The sequence below is a fragment of the Myiozetetes cayanensis genome, unplaced genomic scaffold (assembly GCF_022539395.1).
Source record: "Myiozetetes cayanensis isolate MyiCay16 unplaced genomic scaffold, myiCay2020 scf24, whole genome shotgun sequence".
In the NCBI taxonomy this organism is placed as follows: domain Eukaryota; kingdom Metazoa; phylum Chordata; class Aves; order Passeriformes; family Tyrannidae; genus Myiozetetes; species Myiozetetes cayanensis.
In genome coordinates this window covers 9,311,834-9,338,990 of record NW_026087456.1, presented here as the reverse complement: position 1 = coordinate 9,338,990, position 27,157 = coordinate 9,311,834, and the positions used below count along the sequence as shown (strand labels likewise).

The window sequence follows — 27,157 nt, the reverse complement described above, 5'->3', positions numbered from 1 at the left end:
ATTTTGGGTTTTGTTTAGCCTCAAAGTAGTCATCCTTGTGTTCTCCAGGTTAGGACATGCATCAACTCATGGAAGCTGATGCCAAATGCCCGTGGAGTCGCTGAAAGAATATTTATCAACATTTCTCTCTCCACCACATTTCCAAAAAAAAAAAAAAAAACAAGAGAAAAAAAGACCTACAGCCTCATTATTATTTCAGGGTAACTTGTGCCATGAGGAGATCAAGCAGGCATGTCAATGTGGGACTGTCAGCGTGAAGAGACCGACTGTGGCTGTGTGTGCAGGCGAGTTCTGGACACACCACGTCGGGGGCACTGCTGAGGTTCTTCCAGGCTGCTGGAATGCCTTTTTAAATTATTAGGATGTGGACTTGTCAAACAGACTTGCCAGGTTTTCAGCAGTCATCCCAAGTGGACTGCCTAAAAAAGGGCTGGCACTGCATCACATGGAATGACCGATGATATGTCATATATTTTTAATGGGCAAAATGTTTTAATAAACATTCTGCCTCCTAAAACACTGGATTTTGAAATAGGTTTTAGCCTTGAGCCATGTAGCTACCCAGCTGTGAATTTTATAAGGCAACAATCTCCACATCATTAGATGTTATGACTGATATACCAGTGATGGCAATAGTAAGTATTTCCACACATTAAAAAACTTTCTGATAGCAGTTAAAGGAAGTATGACTCTACTTGGAAGATTTTTTCAGCTCAAATTTAAAGCCGTTTTCTAAAATTATGAAACCAGACATGTACTGTCTTCTAGTGAACTGCAAGTTCTAAGTATTCAAGCCATGCTGATTGTTGCTCCTGACCATTTTAATCACATTGCCTGATATTTTTGGAAATCAACATTATTTTTCTTTTCATGTGATTTCTGCATTTTCTACTAATTAAAATTCTGCTGAAATATTGCTCAACGGGGCAGATGAGACTCCAACTTGATTCACTGCAGTTGTCTTGCTTCATAGGAGAAGCCTGCTTGGGCTGTTTGGGTTTTTTTCTGGGTTTTATTTAGTGGTGTGTGGGACCAGATCTCGAGTTACAAGGTGATGCAGTGACCCCTTTTGGACAACTGATGTCCCTCATCTACACTGACCTCTGTGTGGTGGTCAGTAAATCATACAGCCTGTTGGAGGTCTGTTCCTCTCAACGTAAACCCACTGCAAGTCACACCTCTTATCCACCACAGACAGTGAGATCAGTGTGTCTGTGTCTGAAGGAGAGGGCTGGTAGAGATGAGTTGCTTCTTTATCTTTGCAGTGATTCGCACATGGGCTAAGAGAGTTCATAAAGTTGAAAACAAGGGCTGTTGTTTCCGGGCTCTTTGCTGTTTGAGGTGGGATAGAAGCAGATGCGTTTTCAGTGATGATTTTTATTTTAAGTTTAGCATTGGGGCATTTATTCACTTTACAGAAAAGCCCCTTTTTTATACAGAAGGCATTCTGTTACAGTTTCAGTAGTCATTTGGAAATTCTGCACAAAGTGTTTCTTTTAGTAGTGTACAATTACTTTCAAGCTGTTGAAGGTGACAACAGGCTTTCTGTCATGTTCTTGTAGGATAGAAATAGAAACACAAACATGGCTTACAAAATCTGACAGGAACTGATATCAGAGAGGTATTAATCTTTTAGCTGCCAGCTCTCTGGTGAGCTGATAGAGCTGTAGTGAACAGTCTAATGGCTTAGCTGGGTCATGTCAGGTTTTTCTCCTGGTGTCTGTAAAAGTGCTTCTAGAAGTGCAGGAGGGAACTTTTCATTGCTGCTCATGCAAAGATTTGTTTGATTAACAATTAGGGATTCCAGATAATTGGGCTTTGCTTTTAATATTTGGTATGTGCCTATTTTTAGTGGCTGAACCATAAGAGCCTTGAAGAGAACTTGAAGAATTTCTGGCGCAGTTTCACATATTTATTGCATTTAGATGGAAGGTAACCTTCCTTCCAGAGGGGAATGAGTTGCTGTTGCTCTGTAGTTTTGGCATTATCCGTTGTGGTGATGGCCAGGGAGAAGAGAACTCGGAGATCCTGGCTGGGGGCTGCTATAAGGGCAAATGGCATCCGGCAGCCGGTGTCCCACTGAGCTTTCAGCCCTGGAGCTGTGTGGTGTCTAAAGCACTGCCAGGGATTTGTGCAGCCTTTTCACCTGTGATCCTGAGCTGACTTAGTGCTCTATACCATTGGATTTGGCACCGAGCAGGATAAAGCTTTCCTACAGGTTATCTCATGATGGGATCTTGTTTCCTGCCATTAGCCAGGTATCACTCAGTCCCATAGCACTCCTCTCCCCGTTCCTCAGGTGCTGGCTCTAAGGAGCAGTTAGTTAAATGGCAAATAAATCTGATTTCTTTTAGATGAAAAATCGAGTCAGGTAAGTTGCTGCTTGTTTTGCTTTGACTGCCTTGTCTATTAGGCAGTGATTTCTTGCACTTCCCCGTTGCTGCTGTCACCCCTCATAAACTCCATTCCCAGGGGCCTGACAAACTTGTATGGCACTGTAGAGGAACGTAGCTGCCCTGCCACAGGAGGGTGTTCCTACCCTGGCTGCCTGGCCTTACTGCCTTCCCACTGCAGCCTGGGAAAGAGCTGCAGAGCTGGGTGCTCTGCTCTGGCACGGCAGGGAGGGCCACGCTGGGTGATGGGGAGGAGAGGCTGGAATTCTGCCTCTGCCGTGTTGGTGCTCAACCTCACCTGGAGTGGACAGGACCAGCACAGTGACCTCTGTCCATGTTTCTGTGTGTGCCAGGTGTCCCTGTGGGCTGAGGAAAACCATTTGGTGGGGTGAGGACAAGGGCAGAGGGACCCCGTGGTGTGGTAAATGTCCTCAGCGACCATCTCTTCCTCCCCAGCACATGGAGTAGGGATGGGTAATTCACTTCCTCCCTGAGGACGAGGAGCTGTGCCAGCACCTCTGTCCTCTGCCGTGGGGCACCACATGACCCCCCCAATTTCCAGATGCTCCCTCATACCCTGCTGTGAAGGCAGGAGGGCAGTACAGTATTGGCACAGCCTGCGTGAGGATCTGGTTAAGTCTTGAAAGACTTTGTGGGTTATGACATTCCCCTAAATGTGCTGAGCTTTCTTTAACCTTTCATAAAACATTGTGATCTTTATGGACTGTATCATATTGTGCAGTAATGTGCTTTATTGTCCACAGAATAAGCTTTTCTTAAAGATAATTGGAAAGCTGGAAATGGCTGCTATCGACTGGTTTTTTTTTTTAATACATTATTTCTGAAATGGGCCTGGTGTAATAATGACCCTATCTGCTCAAGATTTAAGATTTGTCTTGGCAGAGAAAATTGATCCATTTCACCTTTGTCTAATGGAAATTTTTATCTGGGATTATCTGTTTATGTAAATGAATGTTCCCCTGAAAAGGGAACTTGAGGGGGCTGTAAATCTCAGTGACACTTTAGTTTCATGGGGGGAAAATTGGAAAGGATTCTAGTATTTATCTGACTGAAATTGGTTATAAAAACAAAATTATCTTCATTTACCTGCTGCATCTGATGTTTCCTGGAATTTCATTACCTTTTTGAATAATGCAGCATTACACTATATACAGGATTCTCTGTGATTAGCCCCGAAATTGTTGGGGGGTCATTTGCTGGCCCTGTAATTATCAGGAAAAGGCAGCGTGTTTGGGGCAGTGGCATTCTGATTCCTGCCCTAATGGGTACCAATTAGCACATCCACATTATTCAGAGGACTGTGAGGAGAGCAAGGAAAATATACCACGACATTTTTTTCCTTACAAATTTTGTGTTGGTTTGGTGGAGATTTTTTTTTTTTTTTTTTTTTTTCATTTTAACTAAGGAGTGAATCTAATTACAGGGGAAAATGTCTTTGGCTAATCAGCTTTTGTTTTCCATTTGCAGAGCAGGACTGTGAATGTAGCATTTAAACTAATGATTTAAACATCATCTTTAAAAGCAGTTTCACTGTTAAAGAGGCAGACTAGTTTGGTTTTGTTGCCAAGTTCCATCTCGATCAATAGATGACACAGCTTGACTAGGCTAGATCCTGGCTGGAAGGGCCATACCAGACACAACATTTGGCTTGTGTCTTCTAACAGTGAACATGTTTGTCTAAGATAGTGGTTCTAAGTGCTGTTCCTTCTCTGGCACTGCATGGGACTGATCAAGAATGGACAGCTGAGGTGATTTTGTACCTATTGTTGTATTTCAAAAGGTACTATACAAGAAGATGCAGCTTTTTGGATTATTTTAAAATTAACCAAGATGAAAAACTCGTGTATTTTCACATGTAGCAAAACTACTTTGTATTTGTTCAATCCTTACCGTCTTTGGCTAACCAAAAAGGATTTTAAAGTATAATGACATGACGGTGTCAATTGTAGGTGCCCAGAGGGAATATAAGAACACACACCAACATGAACATGCATTTAACAGATGAAACTTTTGGTTGCTGTTGCTCAGCAAGAAATTGCTACTCTCCTGGAGTAAAGGAAAAGCAGTTTGAATCTGTGATCTGTGAAAGAACTTCAAGGTGCAAAACAGTGTCCCATATTTGTACATCTAGTTAAGTGCCTAATTTCCAAGCATCTTTCAAAGCTGGTTGCTCAGAGCCTTCAAAAATCACCCCCTTATCCAAACTGCCCACACGGAGGATAAGAACCTGACTTGGGAGGTGCATCATCCGGGTCTTTCCAGGCCGATTCCAATGGGAGCTGGGCCAAAGGCTTTAATGACAAGGGGATTTCCCCTCTGCACTCAGAAATCGTGGCTGTAATTGGTGCTCTGTTGAGGTGCAGCAGGACTTCTTCAATGGTGTAGCCTAACACAGCAATTAGTACCAAAAATATTTTAATAAAACTAATAAAAAGGGAAAATCATCACTTGTCCATGGCTTTCACTCTGTGATAGCTGGCAGATTTCTCTGAAATCTTCTGTGTCTTAATGTTGCTCAATTTATTTCCGTAAAACTTCTGACAGCGATGTTCCCTGCCCAAGTTCTTTACTTCTGTGACTTTCTGCTCCATATTTCAGGCAGTCGTTTTAACTGGAAATATACATTATTACCAGCTCATTAAATCAAAAATAAATGAAGTGGAAAATTACAGAACTCCATGGATTACAGTGCACCCAACTCAAAATAGAAGTATGTGATTAAAAACGAAATTATCTGCATTTTAAAAATGGATTAATAGTTTTGGGCCCAGCTGGCAAAATATCCCACAAAATGTGTTTTCAGAGTAGGGCTAATGTAAAATAAATGCCACTAACGGTGCTCCAGGTGGGCCTCTACAAGTACAGGGCTTTGCAGTACACAGGCTCAAAAAAAACAGAAGGAAGAGATGTATTTGTAGTATAAAGCACTAAAATACAGGAGAGGCACTTGAATAATGCAGGGAAAAGGACAAGGCTTTGCTTTGCCTGAGCTGAAATGTTAATGCATGTGTAATTCCTTGCAGAACTGGAGCATGGTTAGGCTCTGCATCCTTACTTGCTTGCTTTAAAAATAACAACAAATACATTGCTAGACAAAAGCCCTGGGGTTTGAGGACATTTTGGCTGGCAGCACTAACAGCCCAGCATTAAGTGGTGCCGTGCAGGTAAATCACCTTCTCCTTGCAGCACAACCAGGTTGAAAGAGGCAGTGTGTGCCTGGGTGTATGTACGTACATCTGTATCTTTAATCTTCTCTGTTTTGCTCATTTCCCCCGGTTTGGGTCTCGTTTCACCAGAGGTTAGGAGAAATGAAACTGCATGAGTGGCGAAACAGGTCTTTTTCATCTTGTGTGTCACTATTAATAGTGAAGTTGGAAACGGAGAACTAGGAATGAGGCAACGTGAAAAAACAGGAGGGTATTTTGCAACACAAAACTGGATTTCCTTGTGACATTTTACCTGATCTTCCAGGCTTTGTGAAGTATTCCCAGGTTTCAGTAAGTCTTATAATTCCTTATAAGGTGCAGAAAAAGAGAGTATTTTACACAGTCTGGCATAAAGTATATCAAGAACTAAAGGAAAAATCCCGTTTGTGCAGTTAAAAACTCAACAGATCTTTTCCTGGTTTATCCTACAACAGTGTTTAACTGCAGCTCTTGGGCTGCGCGTTGTGTGTGAGCTGGACTTGGAGAACAGGGCTTTTGGCAGCACAGAGCGGACAGTTTGCCTGTTCAGAACTTGGGGTTTCTTTACTTGTGTTGAATTAATGTCTACCTGGCTTGTGTGGCAGAACACAGCAACCCTGCATCTCTGCCTCTGTTCTGCATCCTCAGAGCTATTTCACACAATGGAGAAGAGAAGAAGGAAAAAAAACATGGGCCATCTGTAGCTGCAGATGGGGATTTGTGGATGGGGTACAAGCTGCAGTCACTGAGTAAGCAGAACTGCCCAAAATATGTCACCTAAATTGACCAATCAGGCTGGGCAGGGGAGCATTAGCCCATTTGGATGCGTGGTCGGACAGACCCACCCCAGCAACTGTGCAGCATACCCAGGCAGGCAGGCAGGCGCTGCCTCAGCTTCCCTCTACGCTCCGCAGCCCAAGAGCCGAGCTGCTCCTACCTGGCAGCTCTACTCCCACCTCTTCCCACAGCCAGGTGTCATTTGCCTTGTTCACAGTGTGTTGCAAGACATCTTGTCTTCTCCTCTTTTTTGTTGTCGTTGTTGTTTTTGTTTTTTTAAGGGATAATATAACACCTTTCACGCTATTTGAGGCTCTGAGATGCAGTTTAGGACCTGGTGTTGTGATGCTGCAGTTGGTGACTGGATTGTTTTGTTTGGCCAGCTGACAGCTAGATTTGCTCCTATTACTTAAATTTCTATTCTAAGAGATAACAAACTCCCCACAGTGCTGTATTTATTGGGGAAATTAATTCTGAGGGGAAGAACTCCTCTGTTCTGTTCTTGGGGAAAGAATTTCTTAAGGTGGAAGCCATACACATTCCTGCACACCACACCAGCTGAATATTCTGACCTTATTGGAAGACAGGGAAGCTTTTCTTTGCATTCCTTTCCAAAAGAGCTCATCAAACCCAGTCTGTTGTCTATAGAAAGTTTTCTGTATTTCTGTCAAGTGTTTCAGGTCCATGTTGTTCCACTTTAGGAGAGAGAAGCTCTGCAGTGCTGTGTGCAGTGCTGGGAGGTGATGGTTTGGCAGTACTTTCTCTTGAAGTAGGTTTGGTCTGTGCTGAGGGGGCAGGTGGGTTCCCTGCAGGCTGATGGACTGGTATGGATGAGTAAATGGAAACTGGATAAGAGGAAGTTAACAGAAATATGAATTCACTGTATGAGGAGAACCTCACTGAGGGTCATGAGCTCACGGAGTGGTCTCTGAGGTGGATGTTTTGCAACCTTTTTAAAGGCTGGGCAATACTACAGGGAACTTTCCATAAGGATTAGACATTCACCCCTTAGCACATCCTTCATGGTGATACACTTGCCATGGCTTATGCACACGTCAGAAAAGTCAGGCTGTGTTCCCTCAGAGGATGTGTGGAAGCCACGGAGCGTTGGACATGCAGGACAGGAGGTGGAACAGGAATCAGTGTGTGCCATCTTTCCTAGTGGGGTTCTGAGGTCAGTGAAAGAACTGGTGTGGAGAGGAGAGCAGTGCAGCTGCTTTTCCTCGGGAACAGTGGCAGACAGGTGCCGGATGTAGCTGTAAAGCAGCAGCGAGGGGACGTTTGGCTGCAGGCTCAGGGTCCCTCAGAGCAGCTTTCCTTCAGCTGAGGACTGAGATTCCAACAACAGTGACTGCTGCTGAAAGTCCGTTTGGGGGTTAGGTCTCAGCTGACAGAAAGGACAGGCTGCACTTAGACATACTGCATTTGTTTGCCAAGTACCCAGAGCCAGGTTTTATTTCGGAGAGGGCAGTTGTGACCGTGGCAGTTCAGCCTCGCAAGCATTTTCTTCGTTTTTATTTCATGCCACTTGTTCTCTGAAATGGGCCTGGTGTTTTGTGAGCTGTGAAGAGTCGCCGAGCCTGCAGGACTTCAGGGCAACAAGCCTCCTTGTAATGCCTTTCAGGATGGCTCCATCTATATTAATGGTGTCACTAAAAATATTCCCCTTTATTTAGGGGAGCATAATCTCCCTCAGGAATCATCCGGATAAGAAGAGCTGTATCCACAGTGGGTAGCATCTTCTTTAAGGTAGGAAATCTTTCTCTGGCAGATTGAAAATGACACCCACTCTCGACTTTCTTGGAGGAGCTGGCACAGGAGGCTGGTGCTGGTTCCTGGCTGCTCCTGTGTTTGACATGAGAACATTTGGCTGCATTTCTGTGGCTAGGAATATAAGTGTGGCCTAGTGTCAGTAAAACTAAATCTCCAGGTAGTCTAAGAGTGGTGAAGAGAGAAACTCAGGTATCGGTGTGCTTGGCAAAACAGGTCACATTGACGGTTGTGTTGCTGTTACTGTCTGTTCACCAAGAACACTGGGAGTGCTGCAAGTGAAACACACATCAGGGTTCTCAGGAAGCTCTCTCCTTTGCTCTCTTGGAGTTTTTTCTGTCTTCACAAGCCCTGTGGTTCCTGGGAGCCAGTGCACAGTCACCAAGCTGTCTGTTCCTCCCAGCTCTGCTCTGATTCCAGCTTTCTGTGGTCAGTATGTGCCTTTGCCTCTCTCCAGCCTTTGGCCATGGGCCCTGTTCTGCATCCAGCGAAAGCACCACCAATGCCAACAGGCTGCATCAGCTCCTGGGTGTCACTATCCCCTCCCACTCTTTCCTTTTCCTTTGCTCCTCACTCCACCTTCCTGACTCTTTACCTTCCCCACACCTCCCCCAAATCCCTCCTCCTCTTCTTCCCCTCCGCCCCTTCCTCACCCAACGAAGTCTGAGGTTCTTCCCACTTGTAATTTGTCGCTAATCAGCTGTCAGTGTCGGAGCAATGATGAGAGGTTCATCTCTTGCTGAGGGTAATGGCCTTAAAAGTCACCGAGTCAATGTCAATGGGATCGCTCCAATTCAATCAGAGCCCTGGATGAGGAATGGCCCCCGCTGACATTAGCACTCATTTTGAGCCCAAGCATCTGGGCCCTAGTAAATAACCATCAGTGGGTGGGTCTGGGGGACAGGTCATTAGCCCCACGAAAAATAAATATCGTTTCCCTTGATGGCTGCGAGTAATTTAACTCAGACGAGGAAATTTCACCCTAGATTAAGTATGATGAGCCAATATCAGTCAGAGGAGGCCAAACAGTGAGAGCTTGATGAGATAGAGGGAAATTTATATGCAGCTGGCTGAATGCAAGATGAGTTTAAAGAAATGATGTTCTCTTCCACTCTTTAGCCACGTGCAATGCCAGGCAGTGCATTCCTCTTGGCTGACACCCCTCCCCACACCCTTGGGACTCCCCCAACCCATGGGCACACATCTGTGGGCTGCACGGACCTCTCAGTGCCATCCCTGCCTGCTCCACCAGCACCAGCCCCTGCTCTCGAGCTGCTGGTGGCTTTGGCGTTTGCTGCCTCGGAGCCAGAGCAGCAGCAGCTCCTGGAGAGCTGTGTGCCATACCTGTGGGCTGCCCTGGCCATCCCAAAACACAGAGCAGCTCCATGGCTCCAGAGCCACTCCAGACTAGCGCCTGCTCCCTCTTTCTGCATGTTCGTTCTGCATGTTTGCTCTTTGTGTTTGCTGCTTATTCAACCCATCAATTCCGCACACGATATGCTCAGGGGCTGTTAATTCCACCCTTCCAGCCCCTCTGTGTTGGGAGCACGCACTGGGAGTTGTGTTTCACGTCTGCTGGAAACAGTAAGCAGGCAGCTTCTCTCTCCCTTGTTGGCCCAGCTCTGTATCCTGGAGCTGTGGCTGGAGGCTGGCTGGAGTCTGTCCCCTAGCTGTGCTCAGAATACAGATCAGCAATGCTGCAGTAACCCGTCCAGCTCTCCCTCTTTGCCAACCCTTTTAGTTTTCCATAGGAAACTGGGACATGGAGTATGGAATGAGCCCCATGCCCTGGGATGCCAGCGGAAAACCGAAGCAGGCCAAGAGCAGACTGAAACCACGTGGAGAAGCAGGTTATCGTAGCGTAGGCATGAAGGGGGGAACTGCGAGCGGAAGGAAGCAAGAGGCCTTGCTACAGCTAGTGCAGCTTTGGCTATCCCTCAGAGGCCAGTTTCTTGGTGTTAGAACTCATTAACTGTGCTCAGAACAGCATTCAGACTGGTTATGAGGTATAGTTGGCTGGTTTTATCCCTAATTTCTGTATACTTAGTGCATTTCCTTGTGCCTGAATAGTTGTCTCACCTCAGTTATATTCTCTGTTTCCCCAGTAAAATCTGTCATCCAGGAAAGACCAAGCAACTAGCAGGTCTGACAGAGAGAAGAAAAAGATGGAAATCTGCTGGTACTTTCTGATGAAAAATGGAATCAAGTATTTCATTCTAGAAAATGTTCTGAGGTCTTAACTTTTCATCCCAAGTCAAGGTGAAAACCTGTCCATCTCTCTGTCTGGCTGTTTATAGATTTGTTTTTCAATACTGGAAATTCCTGAGAAATTAAGATTTTGAATTTTGTCCCAAGTTTTCACTTCAACTTCTTTCCCGGTGATATGATTGGTAGCTGAAGAGAGAGGCTGCTTGTAGCGGAGGGAGTGGCGCTGACTTTTTTTCGTGCAGGTGAAACAGAGTAGCCAACAGAAGTAACTGTAATGACTGGACTGGGAGCCGGTTTTACAGGTGTGGAAATCTTTGTGTCCTTCTACCAGAACACAGAGTATGTGGTTTTGACATAGACAGATTCTTGGTGATGGAGTGAATGTGAGCCTCCCTCCTGTCTAATGCTTGTTTTGGTTGTTCTTTTCCCCATCTCTTGAACTTGTCCAGAGCTGCAGGTTGTGTCGCTGTCAGAGTTGAAAAAATAAATGAAATCAATAACAATTTTTTGTGTAGTTAATAAACGGTGTCTTTTACCCTTTCTCCTCCCTCTTTGGGAAAAAAAAATCAGCTGGCATGATGTCATGGGCCTGACCATAGATCCCTTGGAAGGGTGAGGGACTGTTTGGAATTACTGACACCACCTATATTTCTCTGGGAAGCCGTGCCTGGGTTAAGTCGTAGCTCTGTGGCCTGTCCCACAGTCAGGAGCACTGCAGTGCAGGTAAAGGTGTGTCTGTCTTCACTTAACCAGGCCACAGTTGTACTTTCTGTGCTGTAGGATACGTGTAGCAGAATTTGGAGTTCTTTGCTTCATTTTCCGATGACAAATGGACTTTTCCTTATTACTGGCTTTTGCTTGGGTATCACAGTCTTAAATATTTTCTTTGTCTTGTCTATAGCAAACACTGCTGAGCTAAATTCTGACTTGGTATAAGCAGGTGTAAAGTTAGTAGCGTTGCAGGCCACTTGGGCTAACCCTGCCTTTGGCCCTGGGCCTGCCGTGCTGCCTTGCCAAGGCAGAAATTGCATACCTGGATTTTTTCTCTTTTTTTTTTTTTTTTACCTCCTTCTTTCATGGACTGTGATCATTCTCTCTGATGCAGTGTCTGTCTCCTCATCTCTTGTGTTGGTACACAAGCAAATTGATGAGCAAACCATTGACAAAGTCCTGATGGTGGAGGGGCTGATGATGAATTGGGGGCCATTACAGCAGGTATTGTGCATGTTCTACCAGCTGACACCGAACTTCCCTCCTAATGCCAGTTGCCTTCTATCATCTGGGGAACGGATTGGATGCCGGCTTCTCCCAATGAAAGGCAGTGAGGTCATATGCTTCCTAATTATGGGCTAGCCCATTGTGTCTAAATGTGACAGACATGTGCTTGGGAAATTGCCTTTAATGCCTAAATAAACATGATGAACTCCATGGCAGATCTGAATCGCAGTTGGAAGTGCTCAGCCTCTGGAGGGCTGCTCTGATGTGGTGACAGCCACTTGTGCTGCCGACCTCCGTTGGGATCTTTGTTCCTGGCACAGCACTGCCACTGTGTGTGTGTGGGCCCTGACTCACCGTTCCCCCTGCTCTGGGACAGGAGTTTGCACAAACATGAAGCAGGATCTCACAGGAAAGCAAAACAGCTCTTCTGGAAGAGGAGTAAAGTGTTGGGAAAGGGAGACAAATTGAGTTTCCACCAACACCAAGAGCAGGTGAATGAGCAGGTCTCTGACAATACAACAGCACAAGACAAGATGGTTAAATTGAGACTCCTGAGTAATCTTAAGAGACTGCTGTCACCTCCCAGGCTGGGAGGTGTCTCCACATGGGCAAATTCTGCTCCCAGGTACTTAGGGAGAAATCTGGACTATTTTCAGACAAGCAAAACCAGTCACTCCTAATTCAGACCACAAGCATAATGTTGCCCTCATGCATTAAAACTTTGAACTTGAGAGGATAAGATCTGTGTAGATATTCAGGAAGAATCTTTTGGGGATATATGTATGTTAAATAATGCACTTAATGCTGGACCAAAGGCAATCTAAGTGTTGGGTTTTATCTGACACCAGAGGCACAGTGCTCTGTTTCCCAGGCAGCTTGCACTTGCTTGCATATGTATTAGTTTCTATTGGTAGCATTCCCTGCAGGGCAGTTTAAACTGCCTAAACCCCCGCTTGCTATTTTCCTGTGTTTTATAGTGGTTGGCAATATTCAGTGCTCACTAGCAGTCACACATGCCTGCTGTGCCTGGCTCTGCTCCGCTTCTGCTCCGTTTGTTCCCCAGGGCAAAACCTCTGTCAGCAGGTTGGAGTCTGAGTAAGGCAACTGGGATTATCTGTGAAAATAACCCTCTTCGTGGTGTCCAGAATAGCTGGTACCATTGCAGAACAAATACAGAGCAGTTGTGAAGGGGAGCTGAGTGTACACTGGTCTCCCACCCTGGTTTTCCAGCAACATCTCTCAGTGTGCAGATGCCACCAATGATGTCACCAGAATCAGGAAGGTACCTTGAGTTAAAGCTGAGCAGAGGGATTTTGTCACAGCAGGACAGGGGGAAGCTTCTGGGCTTTTAATACCAAGGGGTTTTGTCAGGTCAAAGCCCTGTGGAAAAAATCAGGACTTCATTTAAGGAGCGACTTATTTTTATCTCGCCTAGTAAGTAATGATAAGATCAGGAAAGGCTTGGATCAGGGGAGTGGGTATAGGCAATAGCTTGTATCCCTAATTTTCAGCATCCAGTTATCACGTGAGCCTTCAAGACTGTACCTTGTTCGACAGGTGCATGTATTTGCTGTATTTAAAATAGCACTTAATCTAAGCAAGCCTTCCGTTGTTCAGAAGTAAACAACCTTCTATCAGGAGCAGGGAGTGAGGTTTTTACAGCAGTGCAGTTGGTTATGGGCATGGTGGGATTTGTGGTGAAGGGCAGACTGGGTCCCAGGCTGGCCCAGGCCATTCAGGCTGTGTGAAGTGCTGCGGTGAGGCAGCAGCTGGCAGAGCCTGGTCTAGACTGCCCGTGTGTATGAGCACAGCCTAAGTATGTGCATAAATGGATATTGCAAGCAGCTCTTCTCAAATCGGAGCTCGAGGTTATGTGCTGGTGTAGGCACCCAGCTGAACTGAGACTCATCCTGACAGGTACTTTCCTGTGGAACAGATCAGCTTATTTGCCTGTGCCTTATGGCCCAAATCCTTTAATGCTGCCTGAGCAGAGTGCTGCCTGCCTACCCTGTGATAGGGCTGGAATGATTTCCTCTGCAAGCTGTATTTTCTCCTTTGGACTGACGGGTATCAAACCCACGGTGGTGTCAAGACAGATGTGAAGTGCTCGGGGCTCCTGGTAATATATCGTGCCCTGTTGTTTTATGTTGATAGCATGCTGGCACAATTTACGTCAGCTATTCTGCCTTACCTTGAATTGTAAGGCACAGCAGCTGTTGAGTTTATATTTACAGCACTGTAAGTGTTTAGGCCACGCTTCTGACAAGCACACACATAATTCATGGCATTCTGCAGTCTCACGGGCTCTGATAGACCCATTGCGTGGGTGGAAGGAAAGGCACTTGGTGAGAATGAGAGAAGGGGTCAATTCTGAAGATCGGCTGTAAGTTGCTTTTGTAGCAAAAGGTTGGTTCTCTCCATGTTGCAGGAACTGAACTGTCTTAAAAAAGCGTCAGTGCTCTCTCACATTTGCTTACAGGAGGCTGATATATGTACAGGTTACCTGAGAAGGGTAAGGTACAGAGTCTGAAGGGGTTTTGTCTTCCCTTTCCCTTTGCTTTTTAACCCTGCCCTGAGCAGGTGTAAAGGTTAAAAATGTGAATAAAACATGGGGGCATCCATAGCAAGGCTAGGTGGGAGTTGTTGTGGGCTTGGAGCTGTGGCTGGATATGTTGCTGAATCCCAGCCTCAGCTCAGGTGTGCTGAAGCATGATGTGAAGGCTTTATTACCCCAGGATATGTGCTACGTCCTGGCAGAGTCTTGAGAAGGGCTGTTGGTTGCAGCTTTGCAGAGGTTTTCTGTCCTCTGCAAACGATGTGACACTAGTGCTGTTCATTTGGCACAAGGTGAGGACATTAGAGGAATAAGCAGGTCTTGCCACTAAGGGTTTCATTCCTAGGGTGAGATGTAATGGCATCAACCAATCCATTTTAAATGACCTGGCTGCTGCAGGCACGGTGCTTTCTGGGAGATGAGGAACATTCAGGCAGCCAGAATAGCAGCTCGGAGCTCTCTCTAACTTCTTGTGAGGCTGGGGAGTGCCATGCAGGTGCAGGATGCTCCTGTCCATGGTGGCTGCGTTTGTCTTAGCAGAAATGAGAGTAACATTTCCCAGAGAACACGGGAGATAAGTCTGCTCTGCTGCAGGCTCCTGGTGTGAGCTTGGGTTAGGCCAAAATCATGCATTTGTGCACTGAGTCACAAGTGATATCCTGTAGGATATAGAGGCTGAAGTATCTCGGACAGTCAGGGTCCTGCTCTCTTTGGCTTCACTGGCACTCTTCCTTGACACAGTCGAGATCTACCCAGGCAGATCTTGCTCCATCTGCAAGGGTTGTGTTTCCCTCCCTCATGAGGGTGTTGCAAGAACAAACACAGCAGAGATCGCCGAGTGCCTGCTGATAATAGGAGCTACCCATATAACTACCTGACATGGATAAGCTGCTCTTTTGTTCGTGTGTCTGGTAAGAAAAGTGTTACTTATCCCTGGAGCATCCTCTGGGAATCAAGAGCTTCCTCTGGGCTCTACGTGATGCCTTTAGGCAGATCACTGCTGTCCTTGCAGTCATCCTCTACCTTATTCCCACGCGCTGTAATGCACCCATTAGCTCTTTTCCTCACTAGAGTTCATTTACAGTGGGGACTGCCTCGTGTAGAACCCTTCTTTCTCCCTCTGCAGAGCCCCATTGCACAAAAGCAAGTCGATGCCTGGAATTGGCTGTTCCTTTCCTATCCAGATGGCCCCTCTGAGCCCCACTTGACCTCTCAAGAGCAGGCTCTGGACTCAGAAGCGGGAATTAGCAGGCTTCATCTTCTCCTTCGCCACAAACTGTGAAGAGCTTGGGCAGGAGGTTGGCTTCAGGGGGAGGCAGTGTATCGGAACACATTGGAAAAGCCACTTCATGCGAGAAAATGTGGCAAGCGGCGCTCTCAAAGAGCAGGTTATCAAACACAGAAGGCAAAAGGTTTCAGAGAAGACATTCTTAGATTTCAAGTGTCGCTCTCAGCAACAGAGTAGGGCCAGTGCTGCTTGTGTGTCAGCTGCAGGAAGAGTGTGCCGGTCCTTGAATCGCTGTCCAATGTAGCAGTGAGAGCATCCTGTTTGTGAAATGATGGCATTTGAATCCATTGCAAAAAGCACTTGAGCTGGCCAAGTTCGTCTTCTTTCTCCCCCTTTTTTTCTCCCCTTTCCAGCTCTTGCTGTCTGCAGCCAAACTGTGGCTGGAAGGACTTTACGGAGAGTGGTTCCAACAATATTTTCTCCAGAACCAAGACATCCTTACTTCTGCCAGCAGCAAATTTTGAGAAATGATTTATAAAGTCCCTGACCTGGGAACTTTGCAAGGGAGACACCACGGACCCTGAACTGAAGCACTGTGAGATGCAGTACTGGAATACCATGAATAATATTCATGAATCTGCCATAATGCTTGATATTATCACTCATTACCATTGTAAGAAAGGGGTGATTAAACTAATAGTTAGTGAGAGACATTTCTGGTGACAGGAGGCAATGATGAGAATGAACTGACTTCTGCAGTATACATTTAGAGCTCGGAATAATGGGATGTGGCAGGAAGCCAATAAGTGAACATGGCCCACAGCTCGGATCAATGAATTACTTTTTGCCGTTTTACAGCAGTACATGGTGTTTAATGAAAAATCAATAGCCCCCTGTAACTCAGAGCCGTAATCAATCGTTTGACCTGAATCTTTCTCTTTTTTCTTCTTCCCTTTCCCCCTCCCCTTCCAGCGAAGGTGTCCTGGGCTGATGACACAATTCAATTTTGAGGGGCAGTCCTTCACCAGGCTCACAGAGGGAACTTGACACAGCCTTGCTGCAATTTATACCAGCTGCAACATAGATACTTATATGGAAAATCTGGGGATGGGCTTGGCCCGGTGCTGCTGCTGCCTCTTGCAGAGAAGTTAGGGCTTGTGGCATGGAGGTAAGTAATGCTATCAGGCCTTAGGCCTCAACTACCTGCCAAGGCTGTCTGAGGGGTTTGTTTGTACATCAGGAAAGGAGGAAATCAGTGTTGGAGGTAGGTTGGAAATTCACCCCAGCCAGTAGTGCCTGTTGACTTAGGAGGAAGGATCCATAACTCTGGATGTTGGGGCATAAAAAGTTTCTGTCTGAGTTTTGCTATGAAGTTGAGGAGGTGTTTCTGGTAATGCTGGTGCATCTCCAGAGTCTCCTGGGCTACACTGACAGCAGGTATGATGTGGGACTCACGGGCAATTGCTCCTGATTTGTATCAGTGAGGACAAAAAGAAAAACTAATAGTAAAACCCTACTCTCAATAAGTTCCGGGAAAGGAGAATGAAGGTTTTATTTCAGAGCTACTTGACTTGGTTTTTTTTTCTTGGTTTTTTTGGTGTCTTTCCTCTCCCTTGCTGGCTCCTTGTTCTAGTCTTGTCACCAACTACAAGAATCAAAGGTGGTCTCCAAGGGAAGAAAATGAAGCATTGACAATGGTGAGGACCTGCCTGCTGCCGGATTGTTCCCAACAGCCTGTTCCTGACTCCTTGTGAATGCCTCTGTGACAAAATGGCAACCTTTACCCTGACAAGACAACTCTTAAGTGGGAAGGTGTTTGCTCCTAACCTGAGCTCTAAGGTATCACCTCAGTCTGTTGGTTTTGGTCTCTCTTTAACCACTGACTAAGCAGTTTTCTTCCTTCACACATTGGAAAGATAAATGGGTAAAGCTAAAATTTCCAGCATCTCTCCAGTTCCTCACTCCCCACACCCACCCCTACCCCGCTGGTACTTGTTGAAGCGCCGGAGGAAACAAGAGCAAGGGTGTCTGCTGGGTCTGACGGCTCCCTTCTGCTCCTGCGCCGGCCTGGCCGCTGCCGTGCCTGAGCGGCTGATTTCCTGGCACCGGGACAGCGCCGGGCCCTTGGCGCAGAGCGCGGCTCACGCAGGACTGCCAAGCAACACTTCCCAGGGATTGTGTGTGCCACAGCTCTTGCTTGGTGTCACGTGTGCAGCCTTCCAAGCTTTCGTCCCATGTGGCTAAAATGTGTATGCCCCGGGCCATGGGAGCGAGCAGGTAGGGGTGGGATCTGAGTGGGCTGGGGGAAACGCTGGGTGGAGGGGGCAGGTTTCCTGAGGGCACGGGTTTAGTCGTGTGTGTTTTGGTCTGTTAATGAGTTAGGGTTCTGGAGTTCTTTGGTCCAAAAGCTCTTAAAGATGATTCCTTGCCCTGTCCTAGAGTTATCAAGATGTGGAACAAGGGGAGTGGATTTCACCCAGAAAGCGTGTGTTCTAAAGTAACTGAGCACCAGTAATTTTTGGATTGCTCCCAGAACTGTTCCTGGATTGGTAGAGAGAGGGATGCAGCACTCAGAACATCTGCACTGGCTTTGTATTTTGTGTTTGGCTCTGAGGGCACACTTAACTTCTTTTATTCTTCTGTGATCCCAATATTCTGAGTTGTGACACTGTTATGCTGCTGTGGGTGCAAGCCGAGCAGTCTCTGCTGGGGCTCCTTTTCTGTCCTGTAGTTCCCAGACTTGTACTGCTGTTTAGTCTGAAAGAGGACTGGATAAGGGCTTTTGGAATTGGCCTCGGGGGAGATGATCCCTTAAATGCAAGGAAAATGAAAATAGCGAGACCCTTCGCTGGAGAGCTTTCTCACTCCCCATTACCACGTCCCTCCTGGGAGCTGGCATGGTGGGTACCAGGTACCACCTCAAATACAGCAGGGAAGCAGGAGTGCTGCTGGTAGCAGTGGTGGGAGTCAGAGGCCATGAAATTCCCGGTCTGGCTGGTGCAAACCTCCTCCTGCCAGTGAAGCTAGTGAATCCACAATAACTCTGGATTGCTGCAATGGCAGCTTGGCAGGCGGCTGCAGAGCGACGAGGAGCTCTCAAGCTGTGGTAAAATACTCTGCCTGGCAATGATGTAACAGACCACGTCCTACCCGAGCTGGTGTACTGAACAAAAAGGGCCAGCTCCTCCACTGGTGTAAACTGGTGGGCGAGGGCTCAACCCTGGGGCTGCTCGCTGATGTCTTGCCATCAATCTCTTCAGCCCTCCGCCTGCCATTTGGAGATGAACCTGTATTTTTACCTTCTGCAACATGTCTCAATTGATCTCTTTTTTTGAATACTGTTTGTTAATTCACATTGTGTCTTTGGCCGACCAATTATATGCATGGCCATATTGTGTGACTGCAGCAGTCTGGTGCGGCGCAAGGAACGGCACATCATGTGAGACGCTTCATCTCCACGAGTAACCTCGGCACCGTGGTAAATGAATACATGAATACAGGACAGCCAGGAGAGATGAAATGCATTGACCGCTGCCCCTACTCGCCACACAAATGTCATTCTTTAGGAATTTTCCCCGCTCCCCCCCTTTCTTGTTTTCCTGACACATTTTGGTCCCCTTTTCACTTCTCCCCTTTTCCCTTAAGTAGAGATGACACAGATCAATACCTTTGATGGAAAGTAATAATCAGGCCTATTAAGTGACAAAGGTTTACTCTGTAACAGCTGTGCTGGCGGGAGAGGAGAGCTTGTCTGACTAATGAATCATGAAACAATCAGGCAGTAGCCATTTGTGTTTAGATCTGTAAATATGGTGTGGTTCAAGTGCCAGACCATCTCCAGCACTCCAGCTGGGGGCACAGATGGTCCACATTCAGCACAGCACAAGTGTAAAGAAAAGCTTCCCCCTTCCCCCTCTCCTGCATGTCCCACAGTGCCCCTCTCAAAGGAGAGAGCAGCTACCTTGGGGATAAAATTGGGCTATGGAGGAGTCCTGACGTTGGCCTTCCACACTGAGCAGCTCCGAGCAAACTGGTTGTTCCCTTGCTTCTCCAAGCGGGAAAAAGCCAGAAACCCCTCAAATCCTACATTCTGTATTTATGAATACGTCCTATGTTTTGGACCAAAAAAATTGGGGTTTGTTCCTTGTTTTCTATCCCTTGGATTTCTTCCTTGTGCTTTGCAGACACATTTCCCTCTGAAAGGCACTGCGATGTCCCCTTGTTACTCCTGAAGGGCAAGTGAGTGGCACAGCAGGAACTCGGAGCGAAAACACGGGAGCAGGGCCTGGTGAGAGAGGGAGGGAAACGAAGTTGTCAGGGAGTTCAGGCAGTTTCCACTCTCTTGACTTCAGGAATGCTGCCTCTAGTACTGGGGGCTGAGGCAGCCTCTCTGTTGGCCTCCTATGGGAGACTGACTGGCCAAGGCATAGAACTGCCAAAGGCAGAAAGAGGTGAGCACGCAGGTAACCCCTTACCTGGGCTTACTGCTTTTGAGGGGAGTAAGGCTGTGCTGCTGAGACATAGATACTGTGTTTGAATAATGTATGTCTGTGTCTACCCTGCTAGAATGATAGGGTGTGATCGAAAGCTTTTAAAAAATGGCTTGTTCTCTTTTTGTTGTCTTCTGATAGGGAGATGGTTGTGGGACACCATGTCCACATTAGTCTGTGGGAGGAAATGATGGATTATTTGCACTGTGATCTACTTTTTAAACCCCTCTGAAGAAGGCAGTTCTACCAGAGGTGAGGGTAGGACTTGCCATTCTTACTTTAGTATTTATTTCTCTTAGGAGTATCTAGTAAGGTAACGTCTCTCCTCATTATTTCTTTTATAGGTTGCCACTCCCTCTTTCAGCATCCCACCTTCAGGACGTGTCTTTCCTGAGCTTCCAGGTCACCCAGGCAATCCTGTGGGTTTTTGTTCTGCGCTGCTTCTTCTGTGCTGGTTCCTGCTCAGGCAGCAATGCACTGCAAACGTGAGTCAGGGAAGGCATCTCACCTCTTAGTAATTTATGCTCATGTCGCTCTTGCTCTATGAATAACCGTGCAGGCACGAGTCAGTAAAAAGGCATGTCCCCACTTTCATGGGAAGCACAGGTAGGTTTCTGTGCCTGTGCTACCTGCTTCTGACTGCTGCAAGAGCCAGAAACATGTAAACCCTGCTCAGGACAAATTGTATGGAACAATGTGAGATTCCACCCCTGCTTTGCATGCTCTACAACTTGCAGTCTGTAAGTTGAATTCTGCTAAAGGATTAAATACAGACCTGATGAAATTGGAGAAAGTCAGGAGGAGAGAGGGTAGGTTGGTTTAGCTTGAGGTGGTTTTAACTCTGATCCCCTTTCTCTCTCTGTTGGTGAAAAGGGTTTTGGGGCTGAGGTTACAGACCAGCACAGCTCAGTGCAGTCCAGTCACAGCAAGCTGCTGAATCCAGAAGCAAATATCTACTTTCTATGTCTCAACTGATGTGGTGAGGAGTGTAAGGCACTGGAGAAAATACTTAAATTCAGATGACTTTAAAGTGTAAAAGGAGGCCAAGGTGAGCAAAAAGCACGAGAGAGGCATGTGGAGTGTGCCTGCCCCTGCCACAGCCCAACCCTCAGGTGCTGTAGGCTGCTGGGCTACCCTCCTCAGTGCAGGGGAGGGTGGGCTTCCCGTCCCCTGAGCGCTCAGCCCACAGCCTTCACCCTGGCAGAGCTTTTGCATGAGTGCTCTGAAGCTCCTCAGCCTGGCTGAGTCAGGATGACACAGACTCAGACAGGGAGAAAGGGCAAAGGGAAGAGGGAGTAGACTTTTTTCTTTCTCCTTTCTTTTTTCAAAGCTATTATTTTGGGTGGACAAAGGAGCAAGTTTGGCAAAACCCTTAGAAATAAAGATTTCTGGACTTCAACAATAGTACCATTCTTGCCAAAAATCACGTTATGTCCCACCTCATTTGAGCTGCTGAATAGTTATGTCATGCAAGAAGGTGGATGAAAGAGAAAAGCCCCCCAACTCTTTCAGCTCAATCAGTGCAATCAATAAAGCTCACAAAGGTAATTATTCTCTGATTTAAGACCTGTTCTTCTGTTTGCAGTGTTATTGGCTTGCACTGACTGAAATGCCTTCAGGAACAAAAAGAAATTTAAACTCATGTAAAAATAATGTCTCCAGGAAGTGGTTTTCATCCCTCTCTTGTCCAATAACCTTCTTTCCTTTCTCTTTCTTCTTCTGGGGATCAGAGTAATTTGTTTTTTTCTCAGGAGCAAGACTGAATTTTGCTTTTTGAAGGCATCTTCTTAGCAAAAGTGACTGGGGCCGTGCACAGCTGGCTCTTGAATATGGAGTTTCTACTGAAACTTCCCCGCTATTATCTTGACAATGTTATCATTATCAAAGCGTGCCAATATTGGATATGACAATGAGAGCTCACGGCAGGGAGTGGCACAGCCTGGCCAGCAGAGGAGGGGGACCACTTGCAGTTGTGCCCCCTGATGCAAAAGCCATAATAATTTAATATTCTCATACTGGGATCTCCATTTCCTCTGGCCTTTTTTGCAGTGGCCAAATCACAGGGGCCATTCCTTGAGCGTTTTGCAAGACTTCAAATAGAGGATCATGCTGGTAATGACTTCAGGGCAGGATTGGGGGTTATGTTTTTGGTTTTTTGTTCTAGGAATAAATGATTTAACTACTAAACTGTGGCAGGCTTCTAGCTTTTGGATGTGATTTATTTCAGGGTTGTGTTAAACTCGTTAGTAGATCAACTTTTTTCCGTCTTTGCCAACCTGCTTAGCAGAAGCTAGGGAAGAGAAATCAGCTCAGTCATTGACTTGGTGGATTCTAAGTGTCATATACTGTAATCGTGAACTACGAGCTGCATTACCTGCATATGCATTTTATTTTTCAGGACTGTTTGTTCTCTGCTGCTAAAATCCATCAGCATATAACAGGATATATTACATGTCTCATTGTAAAGACAAATAATTTGGCAAATTGATCCATTAGTTGATTTTAATGGATGTTTTTGCTTCTTTGCACAAATCTGCTGGCTCATAGAGAAGTCAGACATCAGGACTTCCCTCTTCCTGGAAGATTGGCCCTTCAAACCCAGTTGTTTCGTATCTCCTCTGAGTCCTGTTGAGATGTGTGGAGAAGGAACTGTACTGAGTGAGCTAGGCCTGGCAAAACTGGCTGCTGAGGGTGAATTCTGTGGAGCATGTGAGTTGCTCTCAGCCAGAAGAAACCCCTTTGCTGTGTTTAAGCAGAACACCCAGGAAAGAGAGCCATACATGAAAAATCACAGGTAGCAGCTGCTCATCCGAATGTTTTTCTGAGGAGTTTTCTCTCCTTCCTCCTCTTATGCTCGTGTGTCTGCCTATGTATATCCAGAGTGATAACACCTTACACAGAGATACACACCTGAAAATGTTAGGGCTAACTTAGGCAAAGCTCACCAACACACACAGTGTTAGTTGTAAACGCATGCTGGAGATTCCCATGACCACAGGGGTCCTGCCCCTTGTTTAGCAGCCTGGTGGTCTGAAGCACTGGGGTCAGAGTGCACCTCTGGGGATGTGTGTCTATTGTGTGCACTTCCAGCCTGGGCTGGAGAGAAGGATAATGGTGTCTGAGCAGGCTCCACTGCCCAGCCTAGACCATTGGCTGCCTGGTTGTGAATTATCACGGGGAGATGCTGATGCTGGGTGGCCACCAAGGGACAGGGAAGGGAGGCCTCTCGCTCTGAACATGGTTACTGGGAATGTGGCTTGGGTTAAGTCAGCTGGGGCAGCGGGGTTAGCACCCTTGATCTTCCTTTGTTGGAAGTTGTGGGATTTTTGGCAAGCGGAAAGCCAGGGCAGGGGATTCCTGCATTCCCCTGGGGCCGATCAGGGTCCTGGCAGCAGGGACACAAGCCCCTGTGTGTACAAGGCTGCCATTCATTTTAACAGGATGGTAAGACCTCTGGTGCTGCAGGTACATATCACATGGACTGTGGGGAACACGGACTGGCAGGACACAGGGAGATGAAGAGCACAGGGAGAAGCACTCAGACAGATTTGTCTGTTTTGATACGCCTGTCGTCTTGGAGACCAGGATAACGTTTTGCTTGTTCTTGTGAGTTGCTGCAGTCTGTTGCTGTTCGCCTTTGGAAGCTGGTGAAGCTACAGTGGGGTACAACTGGAGAAGAAAAGGGCATGGGTTGTTGCTGCCAAATAAGGGGTAGCTTGAGGAAATTGAAGAGGTGATGTGACCCTTTGTATTGCTGATCTCAAACCCCTTGTTATGGCCTGAAAACAGGGCTGCAGGCAGAAGGTAGATTTTTAGGTATGGATGTTTAAGGTAGCTCCAGTTCACTCACTGTGGCTGCAATATCCCCATATTGCCCCGTTCTGCCCTCGATAGAGTGTTCTTTTGGGCTTTGTAACTGTGTTTAAGCTGTTCACAACTCAGTGGGGTTAAGGAAGGAGTTCCTTCTGGGGACAGGTTTCTCTTGCCAACCATCACAAGGGCTACCTGTGCCTTGTGAAGCTGTTGCTTCTGGCTGCAGTGCTTGGCAGGACAGCAGGCTAAGGGGGCCTCTGCCCACTGCAGGGAACAGCAGCTTAAACTTACACTGAACTTCCCCCGGAGGCTGGTAGAGTTGCATTGACTGTGAGCCTTGCCCAGGCACGTGGGAGGTAGTTGCGTTCCCATTGCTGCCTTTGCAGGTCCCAATTCTGGGAAGGCTCAGCAGCATATTCATGCTCTCTGTTATTCCCTGTGGCTTTATGTTGAGCCAGTGGTTTCTGAGCAGCTGCCCTAAGGTGCTGCTGCTGTGGTAGGGGTTAACTGGGACATCGTCACCTCCTGGTCCCACTAATTGCGCTCATTTGCTGTGCTGTGGCTTCCAGCACCACCTCAGAAACTCAAGGCTGTGAGAAAGATAGAGTGAAACCAATGCAAAGTGGGCCTGAAGTGGCTGCTCTCCGAAATGTCAGCTGCCCAACTAAATATAACCCCGAGAATAGAATTTATGCTTTGCACTCCTTTGCTTTTTATTGTGGGGACGAAAAAGCCAGGAACTCAACGGGCTGTAACTTTAATAGGTCATTCCAGCCAGTGCTTACCTTTACAAAATCCCACTAATGCTGGGAAGACAATACAGTGATCAAAAGCAGTGATGAGATTTTTTAGCAGCATTAACCGTCATGACCTAGCAAAATGAAAGAAAATGGTTTAACAGAACTGTCAGATCCAATATAGCTAATAAAGGCATGGATAAATGTTTATTACATACCGGAGACAGATCATTTCTGTACAGAAATTGAGGATGACCTTTACTGATAACTCTTATCTGCCTGATATCCTGAATAAGAAAAAGAGAGGGGGAGAGAGAGCTGCACTATTGCTGGTATTTGTGAAAGGTGGAGAAAAATTACAATTTGCAGATGATGGTTTTTAGACAAGGCTCTCAGAAAAAAAAAAAATGGAACCGTTCATTGTGTGCAAGGGACTCCAGGCTCTGACCTGGCTGCGTCAAATGTAATGAGTGTGTCCAACAAGAGCATTTCTGGGGAGAGTTGATTTTCATACATTTTATGTATATGCATGCACACGTATTCGTATGTTTGTGCATGAGTCCGTGGTCAGGGCAGTGTCAGTGAAATTCATACTGATTTTTCTCTCTATTTAGGAAGCTCCAAAGTTACTTGAGTAATGCGGTCCTGAACCACCTTCCCTACAGCTGAGTTTGTGCACTGAGCACCCATAGCTGAAAGCAGGACTTCCAAGAGAGGCCAGCTGCCAAAAGCTCCTGCATAGACTCAGTGACCAGACCTCTGGAAGAAAATGGGAAACGGAAGTCATGTATTTTGAGCTGTAAATGCCACGTGAGCTTTTTAAGGGAATCTACGCACTCTGTTCCTGTTCCATATGAAGCGGCATATGAGGATTTGAAAAACCGGTAATGCCAGTGCTGAACCTTCCGATGAGGCTACAGAAATCCCACCCAGCCCGACAGCCAGGTAAATATGGGAGTCAAGAGGCAGACAGGTAAGCAGGCTGCCTGGAGCATCAGGGGTGGGCTGGCAGAGTTCTGCTGAGAGGGAGGCAAAGAACAAGCTATATGCAGACATTTTTCTACTCAGCCTTGAGTTGAAGCCCTGAAGACCTTGCTTTTCTGACGTTGTTAGAGTGCTGTAGAACTTGATGTACTGAAAACACAGCTATTGCTGTGAGGGTGGGCCTCTTCCAGAAGCTGGGCACATGGGAAATGTCACCAGCTACCTGTCAAACAACTGCCTGGAATGAGATGTGAGTGAAATCAGAATCAGGCCTACTACGTGCAGTTCATAATAAATAATGCTGTCTCAGTAATGGCTGCAATTAGTTATGAACTTCAATCATTCCTACCGTTTCCGTGTTGGCCAATTATGCTGCAGGAATTACCAAGTAACCCATAGCACATTAGCTCTCTGTAGTGTCATTGTTGGGAGGGCTCAGGTCACCAGCTCCTTGCAGGATGAATTAGCACGGCTCTCCCAGCACAATGGTGCTGGGCTGATTTACAGGGCTGGGAGCTGCCCCTTTGTCTGCTGGAGGCGTAGCAGCAGCATGCTGGAATCACGGGAGACTGAGCTGAGAAATCACTGGGAGACTTACCCAGCCTTCCAGGAACAATGGGAATTGTGTTTTCTCTGGCTCTGCAGGTGACTTATTAGATGCTGAGAGTAATTCTTAGGTCTGGTGGTGGTTCAGAAATAACCTGAAATTGGACTTAAAATGGTGCAATTTGAGTCTGGGAAGACAAACACATTTAATGTGCTCCCCTGAGTCTAAGAGTAGCAGATAAAGGAATTACTTGAACTAGTGCTGATGGGTGGCTTAAAACTTGCATAGGCATGTGCCCTAGAGCTTATAAAAATGCCTTTTGTTTGGATTTTGTGGGGCTGCAGAGGTGTGTAGGAGTGCTGTTTTCTGAGGGCAGGTGCTTGTTTTACTGTGGAGATCTCTTTGCCAAACGCAAAGGGACAGTTGGTTCCTTCTGTTACTGTCCCTCCCTTGCTGCTCTGTGTCTGTCACTCGATTTGTTCGAACAACAACTGACATGTCTCTTTACGTGAACTTTGGTGCGTCGTGTTCTGTGGGAAATGCTCTCCTGGACTGCTAAAAGGCATTTCTGTGTTGGCAACCTGAAAATCCACAGTAACTGAAGTGCTTGAATACTTTGAAGCTTCCAGACCAAGCCCACAGTCACAGCACATTCTTTTGGGTGAGAACAGCACTCTAATGGCTCTTTCTGGTGAGGTCTCAAGCTCTGAGTGTCATTAACCTTCCCGACAATAAATGAACTGGCAGTCTCTGCGCTTTTGCTTTGTCTGTGGTCCCTGAGCCTGTGGTTTGAAGATCTTGTAGCTGATTCTGGGCTAGGTGGTTTCAGAGAGAATTATTTTAAAGCACAAAATCTTGGGGAAATTAGTTGCAGTTTAAAAACAGAATATTTTGTCAAAATGAAATTTATTTCAATGAGGAACAATCACTCTAATGGCTGAGAAGAATGCAAAGATTCAATGAGGTATGAATAGCTCTAAGATGGTACAATTACTACCTCAGAAACAATATATTTGTAAAGTTAATTCCTCTTGAACATGAACAATCTCCTTAGACTTGACCCCTCTCTATTGCCTCTTCCATGCTTGAACTCTCCTTGAACTTTGTAGATCCATCTTGAGAGTATGATACGGCCATCTCTTTTGCATCTGGTTATTTTAGCTCCAATTTGCAGCCCTAAAATGGCAATTATGGTGATATATTGCTCAAGTCACCCGACATGGATGAGCATT

At 46.4% G+C, this 27,157-nt stretch overlaps 1 long non-coding RNA gene across 6 annotated transcripts in view; it reads left to right on the top strand.

Annotated features, from left to right (window-relative positions):
• LOC126642761 (uncharacterized) overlaps positions 1-27,157 on the top strand; it is a 222,699-nt gene that overhangs the window by 8,279 nt on the left and 187,263 nt on the right. For all 6 annotated transcript variants that reach the window (XR_007629535.1, XR_007629530.1, XR_007629529.1 and 3 more), the window contains 5 exons: positions 16,327-16,522; positions 16,988-17,193; positions 19,986-20,096; positions 20,189-20,329; positions 25,009-25,339. This is a non-coding gene — a long non-coding RNA (uncharacterized LOC126642761). The remainder of the gene's footprint in view (positions 1-16,326; positions 16,523-16,987; positions 17,194-19,985; positions 20,097-20,188; positions 20,330-25,008; positions 25,340-27,157) is intronic.